This window comes from Salvelinus namaycush, unplaced genomic scaffold (assembly GCF_016432855.1).
Source record: "Salvelinus namaycush isolate Seneca unplaced genomic scaffold, SaNama_1.0 Scaffold939, whole genome shotgun sequence".
Lineage (NCBI taxonomy): Eukaryota > Metazoa > Chordata > Actinopteri > Salmoniformes > Salmonidae > Salvelinus > Salvelinus namaycush.
This window is the reverse complement of record NW_024061685.1, coordinates 51,414-64,735: the sequence shown is the minus strand read 5'-3', so window position 1 is coordinate 64,735 and position 13,322 is coordinate 51,414. Positions and strand designations below refer to the sequence as shown.

The following is a 13,322-nucleotide window of genomic DNA, read 5'->3' as shown; positions in this document are numbered from 1 at the left end:
GAGTACATTTAAAGAAAGTTAATCTGGAAAACACAAAATGTGTCACTCACAACTCGATCACAATGGGACCAGGTTTGATCTCATCCATTTCCATGAAGGCAAAACATTTTGTGCTGGTAAACCCCTTCTTGGGTTTATAGTGCTTGAACTCAAAGAAAATAGCTGCCCCGGAACATGAACAAAATTCAGGATTAACGATTGTCTGCCCAATCCCTCTGCAAGGATTTGAACATAAACTGACCCTGTATTAGCTTAATATTACATGATACTGGCTAAATAGAGGCCCCACTACTAATTCAGTAGAAATAGAACGTTTGACTACCTTTTGGTAGTCTCTCGATATGTCTCTGGATCTCAATGTCTACGCTGAAGTGAATGTATGTGTCCTCCTTTCGGGTTGCCACAGGTGTGTCTTGCACTGGGTTCAAATCAATGCCACTCAAATCTGTTGGGAAACAAAACGTTCAGATTCACTTGGGCTGTTCTGCAGGAATAAATTATATTTATAAAAATGTACTGTCAAGTGTCAACTCAACAGAGATAATTATTTAAACATTTTTCTAGATTATCACTGTTTCAGACCTTACCATTTCAGATGTGAAGGTAAGCAACTCATCTCAGCAATGTAAACAATGTAGCCTACATTTAGTACCTTTCACACTAACCTCATGTAGGGATCAATGCATTGCCCAGCATCTTTCAGCCCAATCTTGTCAATCTTTATTGTGAGCAGCGACATCCTGGGCTCTGAGGGTAACCGTGGCAACAATGTACCTGTTGGAGACATGAAAGCTGTAACTTTCTAAAGATACAATAATTGCAGAAAACATTCCCACGTTCCCAGAACTAATGCAGCTGAAATCAAGATAATGGTACCGTCCCAAATGGAACCCTACTCCCTATATTCTTATACCTTGATTTCAACAAGGAACACAGACTGAGACCAAGGTCTCTTTTACAGCTGGGCCCTGCGTATACATGTTTACACATACAGTTTATGTACAATGATTAAGAAACTACACAAAACAAAAAAATACAGCAGCAGATTGTTACATTTAAACATAGGTTATTCCCCTAACAGCACAAGAACTTGCATTACCCGAAGCAGTTACAAGCAAAACAAAAATAAAAATAAAAGTTTAAAATGGGCAAGGGGGACAAGTTCACTACTATAGTGCACTACTTTTGACCAGGGCCCATATTGCACTGCATAGGGAATCGGGTGTCATTTGGGACGTAACCAGTGTCTATACTTACAGATCCTTGTTCAAGTCATTACTGTCAGCAGTATTTTACTTATATAATAATAGGCAGCAGAAGAAGTTGTAGACTGACTAACAGATAAGGCTAAGATGACATACACGTTTTGGTGAATGCTTATAAAAAAAATACATTGTAAAGTAGATTCAACAACTAAAGCTATCTAGTAGTAGTAGGATAGGGTTTTTGATAATAACAAACTGTCCATTAGTAGGCAATCATATTCATGCTACGACAAAACTATAAAAAGACAGACCCATTCAAACCCATGCCAGCCCCTTACTTCTCAACCAAACCATACCTTGCAAAACTGTGAATGGAGCAGGCAGTGAGGACAGAGTGACGAAGCCATGCAGAGAGACAGGGAACAGAGGAGACAGCAATCACAAAGGCACTCAAAACAGGGCCACAAAGCCAAAAAAATAACAATGGCAAAATTACACAGTCAACAGATTCAGAATAAAGACCAATGATTATGAATGCTCTATATACACCATAGATTACAAATAAAACACAGTATTTGTTGAGTTCTTACCTGGTACTCTGTTGGGAAAGGACTCTGGGGAGCCTGCTCCTGTAGCAGCATCCTCCTCTTCTTCCACCTCCAAGTTCTCCTCCTCCCCTGGGGCAAGGATTCTCCTGAATGTAAGATTTCATTCATTAGATTACTTGTTGAATATTTACAGGCTCAGCATGATGTTAGGAGATTAGGTCATTCAGATGGGGAAGCCATTGTTGAATTTTTAGTAATACCGTTTGCTTTACTCCATCATTTGCTCTGATTTGTTCTGATTATTGTGTACTTAAACAAAAAACTCTGTATTTACATTGGGTACGACAATAAGTGGCCTGCATTGTGATGGTTCATCGATCTTCATTTACCTCAAGGGCACTGGCTGCACATCAAAAGCAAAATCTCTGTTATACGTCAAAATACTGTTGATAACTGTTGAGAGAAAAGCACAATTAACACATTACATTGCCAAAACATTCAACTAATGATGAATAAAGCATTCAGATGTTGACGATATCATATTCTTCCTAGTATACATACTGATTTCCAGTTTCTTCAGATCTTCCAACTTGAACTCCTCCTGAGATTGTGTGCACTAAAGGATCAAAAGAAGATGGAAAATATTGAAATGTTCAAGAATTTGCTGAAGACATGAATAGATTTGAGCCAATTGTCACAGCCTTGGAACATCTGACAACTCTGACAAAATCTTCCTGTGATTCACTGACACGGTTGTGTTACAGAGTTAAATGCATATCATAGAAGATTAAGAATTAGAAATCATAAAAAAACAGAATGAGTGTAACATCATACGTTAGTCATAACACAGACACTGGATTTTCATCAATATGATAATTGGCTGGCGAGCCGGAACATGTTCACATACACATTTAATTAGATGAATACTCAAGACAAAGGAGATGAATGTGGACTACAGGAAAAGGAGGACCGAACACACCCCCATTCTCATCGACGGGGCTGTAGTGGTGCAGGTTGAGAGCTTCAAGCTCCTTGGTGTCCACATCACCAACAAACTAACATGGTCCAAGCACACCAAGATAGTCGCGAAGAGGGCACGACAAAACCTACCCCCCCTCAGGAGACTGAAAAGATTTGGCATGGGTCCTCAGATCCTGAAAAGTTTTGACAGCTGCACCATCGAGAGCATCCTGACTGGTTGCATCACTGCCTTGTAAGGCAACAGCTCGTCCTCAGACCGCAAGGCACTCCAGAGGGTAGTGCATAAGTTGCCACAAAGTTGCGTAAGTCCAAGCTTTCCTCCAGATGAAAGCTGCTTGTTCAACAGGCTGACGGGTGGGTCATTCTGGGGTACCTTTCTCTTCTTTCTTATAGAGCCGTCCAGACGTACAAACTTGAAAGCCTCCTCCCCAGAGACCAACCAGACAGACACAGAGAGGGAGATATTTACAGACACAGAGGAAGAGCGAGAGAGAGCTAGGGAGAAAAAAAAGTTGAGAGATGTCCATATACAATATTATAAATGTGTGTGTTATGTGTATGTTACCTGAGTGGGACGTGCAGAAGGGCATGAGACGAAGGAATGTGGAGTATTGGGGAAAGTAGTGGAATGTGTTAATTGTGCGGGTGCCCATGGAGCTGGGGATCAGAATTGTCCCATGCAGGAGAGGTAGGTTGAGGTTTCCAGGGTAGTGCAGATGTTGTCATATGTTGAGGCAGTGAAGAAAGGAGAGGAAGATGGGTTAAGGGGAGGAGTGGTGAAAGTAGTAGAGACATACCAGTACAGAGGGATAGGCCAAAAAGTGATATAAGTTTCAGTAAGATTGGATTTTTAGCATTTATAGCAATAGTTATCAATTGTACTACAGGGATGGATCAGGAGTCCAGTTCCTTGTGGTCTTGTGAAAGCCAGTCTCACGGGGTGTCTCTAATGAAACAACAGACATTGCTACTGGTAAATAAGAGCATCCCATGTATAGATGAAAACAATAAATCGGGCATTAACACACACTACATGGCCAAAGGTATGTGGACACCTGCTGGTCAAACATCTCATCAAAATCATGGGCATTAATAAGGAGTTGTACCCCCCTTTGCTGACATAACAGCCTCCATTTTTCTGGGAAGGCTTTCCACTTGATGTTGAAACATTGCTGCGGGGACTTGCTTCCATTCAGCCACAAGAGCATTCGTGAGGTCGGGCACTGATGTTGGGCAATTAGGCCTGGCTGGCAGTCGGCGGTCCAATTCATCCCGATGGGGTTGAGGTCAGGGCTCTGTGCTAGCCAGTCAAGTTCGTCCACATCGATCTCAACAAACCATTTCTGTATGGACTTTGTGCACAGGGGCATTGACATGCTGAAACAGGAAAGAGCCTTCCCCCAAAACTGTTGCCACAAAGTTGCAAGCACAGAATCGTCTAGAACGTCATTGTATGCTGTAAGGCTAAGATCTCTTCACTGGAACTAAGGGGCCTACCCCAAACCATGAAAAACAGCCCCAGACCATTATTCCGCCTCCACTTTACAGTTGACACTATGCATTCGGGCAGGTAGTGTTCTCCTGGCATTCGCCAAACCCAGATTCGTTCGTCGGACTGCTAAATGGTTAAAGCGTGATTCATCACTCCCGAGAATGCGTTTCCACTGCTCCAGAGTTCAATGACAGCGAGCTTTACACTACTCCAGCCGACGCTTGGAACCGCGCTCGGGGATCTTAGGCTTGTGTGTGGCTGCTCAGCCATGGAAACCCATTTCATGAAGCTTCCGACGAACAGTTCTTGTGCTGTTTGGAACTCGGTAGTGAGGGTTGCAACTGAGGATGCTTTCTACGAGCTATGCGCTTCAGCACTCGGCAGTTGTCTGGGAGCTTGTGGGCTACCACTTCGCAGCTGAGCCGTTGTTGCTCCAATGTTTCCACTTCACAATAACAGCACTTACAGTTGGCAGCTCTAGCAGGGCAGAAACTTGACAAACTGACTTGTTGGAAAGGTGGCATCCTATGGTGGTGCCACGTTGAAAGTCACTGAGCTCTTCAGTAAGGCCATTCTACTGCCAATGGTTGTCTATGGAGATTGCATGGCTGTGTACTCGATTTTATACACTTGTCATCAACAGGTGTGGCTGAAATAGCCGAATCTACTAATTTGAAGGGGTGTCAACATACTTTTGTGTATATATAGTGTATGTAGTACTTGTCAGTAAACAGCAGCTTGAACTAGCTAACTAGCTGGTTTAGCTTACTCAAGGGTTCACATATTCTTCTACACACTCCATTTTATAAATGACCTTTAAATAAAGGAGGCGCCAGGGGAAGGTTTGGCTTCTTGATTCGTTTTCTGTTGATTGATTCATCGTCATCTGAAGACTCATTTTCACCCTGTTCTTCTCCAGGCACCCTCAGTTCTGACTCCAGATCATCCATGACTCACAGTTCTTCATATTTAAGTAATATTTGCATTCAGTTTGGGGGTCAACACATGTTCCAAGGTCAAATAAATGCCTCCAATGCAATACACTGTATATGAAATACATATTGGTTTATAGGGAGAAAACTATTCTAGGTGCCAAAGTAAAAGTGGTGTTGGGATTACTCACTAGGGTCTGTAGAATCTATATATGGTGTTATTTTATGGGGGACTGAGGTCTATGGCAACACTTTCTACTCCACCCAGTCCATAGCCCCCAGTACAATACACTATAGAGTACCACAATATGAGTCATACCCATAAAATAAATTGTTCCAATCGTTTTTCCCTTACTGGATTATAGAAACACTTAAAATAAGGTCTGTGTTTCGTGTAAGCTTACTTTTGAGTGACGTTTTGCTAACCGTGTAAATCTCTCTAGGTCCAGGACAAGCTGACTTATCAATATATTCGCTTGTATTTACCTCTAAAAATTAAATGCTAATTAGCTGCTAATGTGGCTATCATAAAGACCTAAAAATGCCATGAATGATCTGGATGAGACTGCCGAATCGAGACAAAGGAAAGAATCTCTTGATTAACTATATCTAATGTTAGCAAAATGTAGTAATGAATACATTTCTTTAAATTGACAATTCTGTGAACTGTTTTGTGCAAGTTTTAAATTGACACAATATACCTGTTTGCAAAGGTCAGCTAGAGATGACGTGCAGGAGCTTGCAGGGATTTGTAGTCTTGCGTGTCTACTTTGATGCTAATTAGCATTTTAGAATCTGAGAGTAAATAGACCCGAATATATTTTTGAAAGTCACCTTGTCCAAGAGTGATTTAAATGGTTATCAAAACGTAATGCCAGGGTAAGCCTATACAAAACACAGCCCTTAAGTGTTTCTAAAATTCCTTAAGGGGAAAAATAAATGGTGGAAAAACGATTAGAACCATTTCCTTGTTCGGGTATTATGACACCGCCACTTTGGGGCTCTATAGCTGGGATAGGCAACTCTGTTCCTGGAGCGCAGCAGGTACTACAGGATTTTGTTCCAACTAGGCACCACACCTGACCAACTGAGCTAATTGATCAGTTCAGTGATTGCCTAAATTCAACACACCCGCTGTTCCAGGTTGGTAAATCAAAAACATGAAGGGTCTGCGGCACTCCAGGCCCATGGTTGCCTAGCCCTGCACTATAGGCCTATAAATTACATATTGGCTTAAATAGAAACAACTATTCTAGATGCTAAAATAAAGTGGGGTTGGGATTACTCACTAGGGTATTCATTTTAATTTGACTTTATAACAAGAGGGCTTTGTGTTCGAGCCTATTTAAGAAATAAGAGGTAGGCCTACCTGTTTCACAGACAATTATAGGCTATACTATCCATAGATCTAACCTATATAATAATGATTTAACAACAATATACTGGAATAAAATATAATAAATTAGGGAAGGGATTTGTTGCAGAGATCTGGTGTTGGTGGAAGAACTGGTAAAGGGTGGACCTAGTGCTAAAGTAGGAGTTGACTGTACTGATAGTGACACTGTTGTCTGGGGTGATAAGCGTTAACTGTGGAGTTGACCGTACTGATAAATGCATAGATAAGAATAATTTGACACAACAGATGATAAATTAAAATAAGGCTCTTGAACCACCAAATCTGAAGCATTAATTGTATGGGGGTGGCATGGATGTTGTGAACGATCAGAAAGTTAAGACTCAAATGTTGTGTGGGGGGGGGACGACAAAAATGCATTTTGGGATTGTCATCATATTTCAAGGGCAATACATTCCATTATGCAGCATAATGAAAAATGTGATTTCCAATTTTGTGAGGAAGTTGACAAAACCTTGCAATGGCCAATTGGAAAACCAATTGTCACTAAACATAGTGTCAAAAATCTTAGGAATATGTGGGACAAGAATGGAGGTTTTGTTAATCAGCCTCAGCCTCAGTTTAGCCTCAGTTTTGTTAATCAGATTGAGGAATAGGTTGAGTTGACCAATCCGTTGGGCCGTCACCCATATGTAATGAAATAGGAGATGAGGATGACAGCACAAATGTATGTCGGTGCAACAGTCAGACTAAACTAACTGATACAAAAACACCAAACACAGAGGGGGGAGGAGAAATGCAGTGAAAGGTAAATATGGTGAAGAATGTGTCACACAGCACAAGAAACCCCAAACACTTTTGTTTTTGTAAATCACCAAACTGTAAACAATCACTGATTGTATTGGCATATCTCCAGATAGTCAAAAGGATGTTGAATCTGCTACTTTTCTATGCAACTCAATCATGTTGAGTTCAAGTACAGCCATTGTAAAATGGATTTAGTTTTAAAGGGGACTGTGACACAGCTATACAATCTATTGCTAGTGACAACAAAGATCATAAACGATGTCCTCGGGCACCCCGTAGTGCCGGAAGACGTGGGTGAACAGAGCTTCCGCAGTCGGTAGGGCCGTAGGGAGACCGGGCAACGAGATAAGACGGCAGGACTTAGGGAACCGATCCACAACGACCAGGATCGCCGTGTTTCCCTGAGACGGGGGAAGATCAGTGGGGAAATCCACCGATAGATGAGACCACGGCCGTTGTGGAACGGGGAGGGGTAGTAACTTCCCTCTAGGCAAGTGCCTAGGAGCCTTGCTCTGGGCACACACCGAACAGGAGGAAACAGACTCGCACGTCCTTAACTAAGGTGGGCCACCAGTACTTCCCCTTAAGACCCCGCACTGTCCTCAGAATCCCCGGGTGACCCGACGAGGGTAGACTATGAGCCCACCGAATCAATTGATCACGGACAGCAAGCGGCACGTACCTACGACCCTCCGGGCAATGTGGAGGCGCAGTTCCCCCCTTAGTGCCCGCTCGTTGTCCGCGTCCACCTCCCATACTACCGGTGCCACCAGCCTAGCAGCCGGAATGATGGGAATAGGATTGATGGACCGATCCTCAGTGTCGTAGAGACGGGACAGCGTGTCAGCCTTTGTGTTAAGGGAACCTGGTCTATACGAGATCGTGAATCTGAATCTGGTGAAAAACATGGCCCACCTTGCCTGACGAGGATTCAGTCTCCTAGCTGCTCGGATATACTCCAGGTTACGGTGGTCAGTCCAGATGAGGAAAGGGTGCTTAGCCCCCTCGAGCCAGTGTCTCCACACCTTCAGGGCTTTAACCACAGCCAACAGCTCCCTGTCCCCCACATCATAGTTTTACTCCGCCGGCCCGAGCTTCTTCGAAAAAAAAGCACAGGGGCGGAGCTTCGGTGGCGTACCCGAGCGCTGTGAGAGCACGGCTCCAACCCCAGCCTCGGATGCGTCCACCTCCACTATGAACGCCAAAGAGGGTCAAAGATGTGCCAACACCGGAGCATCGGTGAACAGCGCCTTCAAACGGAGGAAAGCTCTGTCCGCCTCTGCCGACCACTGCAAACGCACCGGCCCCCCCTTCAGCAGTGAGGTAATGGGAGCCGCCACCTGACCAAAACCCCGGATAAACCTCCGGTAGTAATTGGCAAACCCTAAGAACCGCTGCACCTCCTTTACCGTGGTCGGAGTCTGCCAATTACGCACGGCTGAAATGTGGTCACTCTCCATCTCCACCCCTGAGGTGGAAATGCGGTACCCTAGGAAGGATACAGACTGTTGGAAGAACAGGCATTTCTCAGCCTTGACGTACAGGTCATGCTCCAACAGTCGACCAAGCAGCCTGCGCACCAGGGACACATGCTCCGCGCGTGCAGCGGAGTATATCAGAATGTCATCAATATACACCACTATACCTGCCCGTGCAGGTCCCTGAAAATATTGTCTACAAAGGCTTGGAAGACTGATGGAGCATTCATCAACCCGTACGGCATGACGAGGTACTCATAATGCCCTGAGGTAGTACTGAACGCCGTCTTCCACTCGTCTCCCTCCCGGAAACGCACCAGGTTGTAAGCGCTCCTGAGATCTAGTTTGGTGAAGAAGCGCGCCCCGTGCATTGACTCAATCGCTGTGGCTATGAGAGGTAGCGGGTAACTGTACTTCACAGTGATCTGGTTTAGGGCTCGATAGGCAATACACGGGCGCAGACCTCCCGCCTTCTTCTTCACAAAAAAAAAAACTTGAGGAGGCGGGTCAAGTGGAGGACCGAATGTACCCCTGATGCAGATATTCGGAGACAAATGTTTCCATAGCCGCCATCTCCGCCTGTGACAGGGGATACACGTGACTCCTGGGAAGTGCAGCGTCTACCAGGAGATTTATCGCACAATCCCTACGACGATGGGGTGGTAATTGAGTCATTGAGCCAAATCGGAATATTCGGGGGGAATGCGCACGGTGGAGACCTGGTCTGGAGTTTCCACTGTAGTAGCACCAACGGAAACCCCTAGACACCTCCCCGAGTACTCTCGCGACCACCCCGTGAGAGCCCTCCGTTGCCATGAAACAGTGGGGTCATGACAGGCTAACCAGGGTAGATCTAGTACCACGGGAAACGCAAGAGAGTCAATGAGGAAGAGACTGAGCGGAAACGGTGGCCTCCCTAATCAACCCTGACCATAATGGTCGACTAAGGCGTGAACTGGGAAGGGCATAGCCACTGGAACAATGGGGATCCCTAAACTATGGGCAAATTATCTGTCCATAAAATTCCCAGCCGCGCCTGAATCGACGAGCGCTTTATGCTGGGAATGCGGGGAAAACTCAGGAAAAGTAACATACAAAAACATGTGTGTAACAGAGGGCTCTGGGTGAGAATGGTGCCGGCTCACCTGGGGTGACGCCAGAGTGCCCTGCCTGCTGCCTCGACCCCCAGAGGAACAAACCTGGCACTGACCGGCAGTGTGACCTCTGCGGCCACAGATGGTCGCAGAGGTCTGGACGTCTTTGGGTAGCCAGCAGGTTATCCAGCCGAATGGACAGGTCCACCAGCTGGTCGAAGGTGAGGGTGGTGTCCCGCTGTTTAAAAAAAACAACTAAAAATGGCATATCAGTTTGGATACTGTAATATCCATATGTGTAAACATACTGAATTATAATTGGATGCATTTTACCGCCATATTATACTGTGCTATGATTGGTTAAGACCACCCAAATGGTTAGGTCATGGTCAGTTTGATGCTGGTTGGCGATACGTGAACATGCCAGTTATAGCTAGCTAATAAAGAGCTACGTTAAGAAATATCCTGTAGTACTGCATTTTATTATTTTGTACAAAGCGTGCAAAACAAGACAGATACTAGGCTGCAACTGGGACAACATTTCGTTTTTGCAGGGGGGTGTTGTAAGGGGCTTAATACAGTTGTATTCCAGCCACTAGGGGGTACTCTGGTGAAGCCCATGGGAAATAAAGAAATATAGTTTAATTGAATTGGGAAGAGTAAGAATGAAAAACTAAAGAAAGACTGTAAACGGCTGTTACCTGTGCTAACATGATTAAAAGTGAAGTAAACCATACTTTTTGCGTTGTAGTTTATATGATAAGCTCATTGGAAGGGTAACATACACAGGATGTACATAAATGGGCATAAACACGTGACACAGAAAATAAAATATTGACATTTAGGAATTCAAAATGCATCTAAATATATTTCTTTCTGTCTATGGAATACATAAAAAAATGTAGTTAAAAAAAATATATATGTATAAAATATACTTGTCTGTACAGTAAGTAAATGTAGGAAATCCAAAATGCACAAAAATATGTTTTTGTAATGTCTATGTGTATAATATATACTTGTCTGTAAAATAATGCAGAAGCAATAAGCATTGTAAAGGATGATAGAACACATCAAATTAATGTGAACATGAGGACACAAAGGAGAGATTTAATTAAAAGATCATCTTTTAATACTTTTTTATGCTGAAGATTTTTAATGCTGAAAAATTCTATGTATGGCAAATCCACTCTGGGCAAATGGCCTGTTGAACAAAAATAAAAAAATAGTTAACATCCTTGCTATTTTAGCCACTTGCTATGTTAAAGAAAAATCTCAGTTAATGATGAATGGATACAATTTGGAAGGATTTTCCAGAGTCATACCTCAGTAGGGTAGAGTGTCAGGTGGCACAACCATTGGTGCCATGAGGTCAACGTGTGAAGGAGGGAGCAAGCCAGAGAGCTGTCTAGGAAGCAGTCCAGGCCCATGGCTTGGAGGCTTTGAGTTGGTCCCATCATTGTAATGTATTGTAGGGTATTTGCTGCCCCATAGACCTGCTGGTAGTGGGAAAGCTGTTAGCAGGAGACCACCAGGGACATCTATGATCGGCTGACACAGTCTTGGTTAAACCACATGAATTCTAAAGCAATATTCACCTGCTTTCATAGAGTAAGGATTCACTCCTGTGGGGCCAGTGTTCCCCTGATATCCATATGTCCCCATCGGTGGAGGTGGTGGTACACACTTGTTCTGTAAAACACATCAACACATTTTCCAAATTGTTAGTAATATTATCACAGTTGAAATACAATGGTTGTTCACTGTTTTTAATTTCATTGAATTTAAGTGTGTACCTCAGCCTTGGGCTCAGTTTTGTTAACCCATCTGTGCAGAGTTGGATCCCAGACAATCTGAGGAAGAAGATGTTAGCAATGTGAAGCAAGCCACAATAAAAAAAATTATCCACTCAATTGTCTCTACATAGAATATAGTGTTAAGAACCAGTTCCTTACAGATCTGTCTTTGTCCTCAGGTAGATGAACCTCCTTCTTATTAACTCTTCCACTCCCAAAGACCCAGCTGAGCCAGCCTCCACTGTAATTGTGAACAGCAGGGTTCTCGGCCTCAGCCACCGGCCGGCTGACAGTCTGGCACTGAGGGTTGGCCTCGGAGTGTTCCGGCTTGGTGATGGACATCATAGCAGGATGCTCAACATATCTAAGTCGGACATCTGTAATAAGTGGGAGAAGTCAGGCCACTCTGCTCATGTCACCATACAGAACAATTACTAGCTGACAGGTAGAAACGTCTGGCTCTGATACTCTGTTACAACCCAATCTTAACCTACACGCAGGGAGGTTACTCCAGGACTCTGCGATCGCATTGTTTTGGTTGCAAAATCAACAATTCCCTGCATATTATGCGAGGGCTTACAAATTTGACCAATCGCCAAACTATTTCTGCATAAAATAGTCACATCATCACAATATTATCGCATAGAACTGACCCATTACCACAGTACAAAAAGAGGGCTCGCAATTTCAACCAATCACCGCACATTTACTGCATAATATGGTTCAATCAAGCCACACGTCAACACAGTTTTTTCCCTTGTCAGCGCGTTTTTGCAACAAATTGGACAAAACAATTGCATATTGCAATGCAAAATGTCATAATTGTTGCTGCAAAATCTAGCATATTTATCCGCAAATATCAAAAAAATCCATGCGAAATCCTGGAGAGATTCACTGGAGTATGAAAATGTATACACTCACTACTGTAAGTCGCTCTGGATAAGAGCGTCTGCTAAATGACTAAAATGTCAAAGTAAAATGGAGCTAAACCTGTTTTATGTAGAAAATGCATGAAAGTATTACAGATATATACTCACATGAGCCATACATTTAACCTATCACAGCTAATTCTCACACTATCACAATGGTAATTTCTTTACTAATTAGGTAAGTTTAAGTGACCTCTTCTCTTGGAATAGAAATCCACAGGTGGAGTACACGCTCCACCATCCCATTTCCACAGTGGTGCCACCATGGGGATGATGGGAGGTGGTTGTGGATGATTGTGTCCATTCTTCACAGGGACACTGGTTGTGAGGAAGATATCCTCCCTCTCTGCAGGGACACTAGCCTTTGGGACGATCCACTCCCTGTGCGCAGGGACGCTGGCCTTCAGGAGGATCAACTCCCTCTGTGCAGGGATGAGGCCTGATGCTCTGAGGATCTTCTCCTTTCGCACAGTGACAGTAGCTGTTGGAAGAATCCCCTCCCTCTGTGCAGGGACACTGTCTGTGAGGAGAATGTCCTCCCTCTCTTCAGGGATGAGGCCTGATGCTCGGAGGATCTCCTCCCTCTGCGCAGTGATGCTAGGTGCTGAGAGAATCCCCTCCCTCTGTGCAGGGACACTTGATGTTTGGAGGATCCTCTCCCTCTGTGCAGGGATGAGGCCTGATGCTCGGAGGATCTCCTCCCTCTGCG

At 44.0% G+C, this 13,322-nt stretch overlaps 2 long non-coding RNA genes across 3 annotated transcripts; both read right to left on the bottom strand.

Moving 5' to 3' along the window:
• Positions 1 to 742: 742 nt before the first annotated feature.
• Positions 743 to 1,895, bottom strand: LOC120043476. The gene is made up of 3 exons (XR_005476453.1): positions 1,796 to 1,895; positions 1,562 to 1,570; positions 743 to 774 (listed from the first exon to the last, which is right to left on the bottom strand). It is a non-coding gene; the product is annotated as an uncharacterized LOC120043476 (long non-coding RNA).
• Positions 1,896 to 11,520: 9,625 nt separating this feature from the next.
• On the bottom strand, positions 11,521 to 12,828 carry LOC120043477. 2 transcript variants are annotated; one of them, XR_005476455.1, is made up of 3 exons: positions 12,807 to 12,828; positions 11,685 to 11,741; positions 11,521 to 11,580 (listed from the first exon to the last, which is right to left on the bottom strand). It is a non-coding gene; the product is annotated as an uncharacterized LOC120043477 (long non-coding RNA). The 2 variants fall into 2 exon arrangements; XR_005476454.1 differs by lacking the exon at positions 12,807 to 12,828 and adding an exon at positions 11,844 to 11,924.
• Between the last annotated feature and the right edge of the window lie 494 nt (positions 12,829 to 13,322).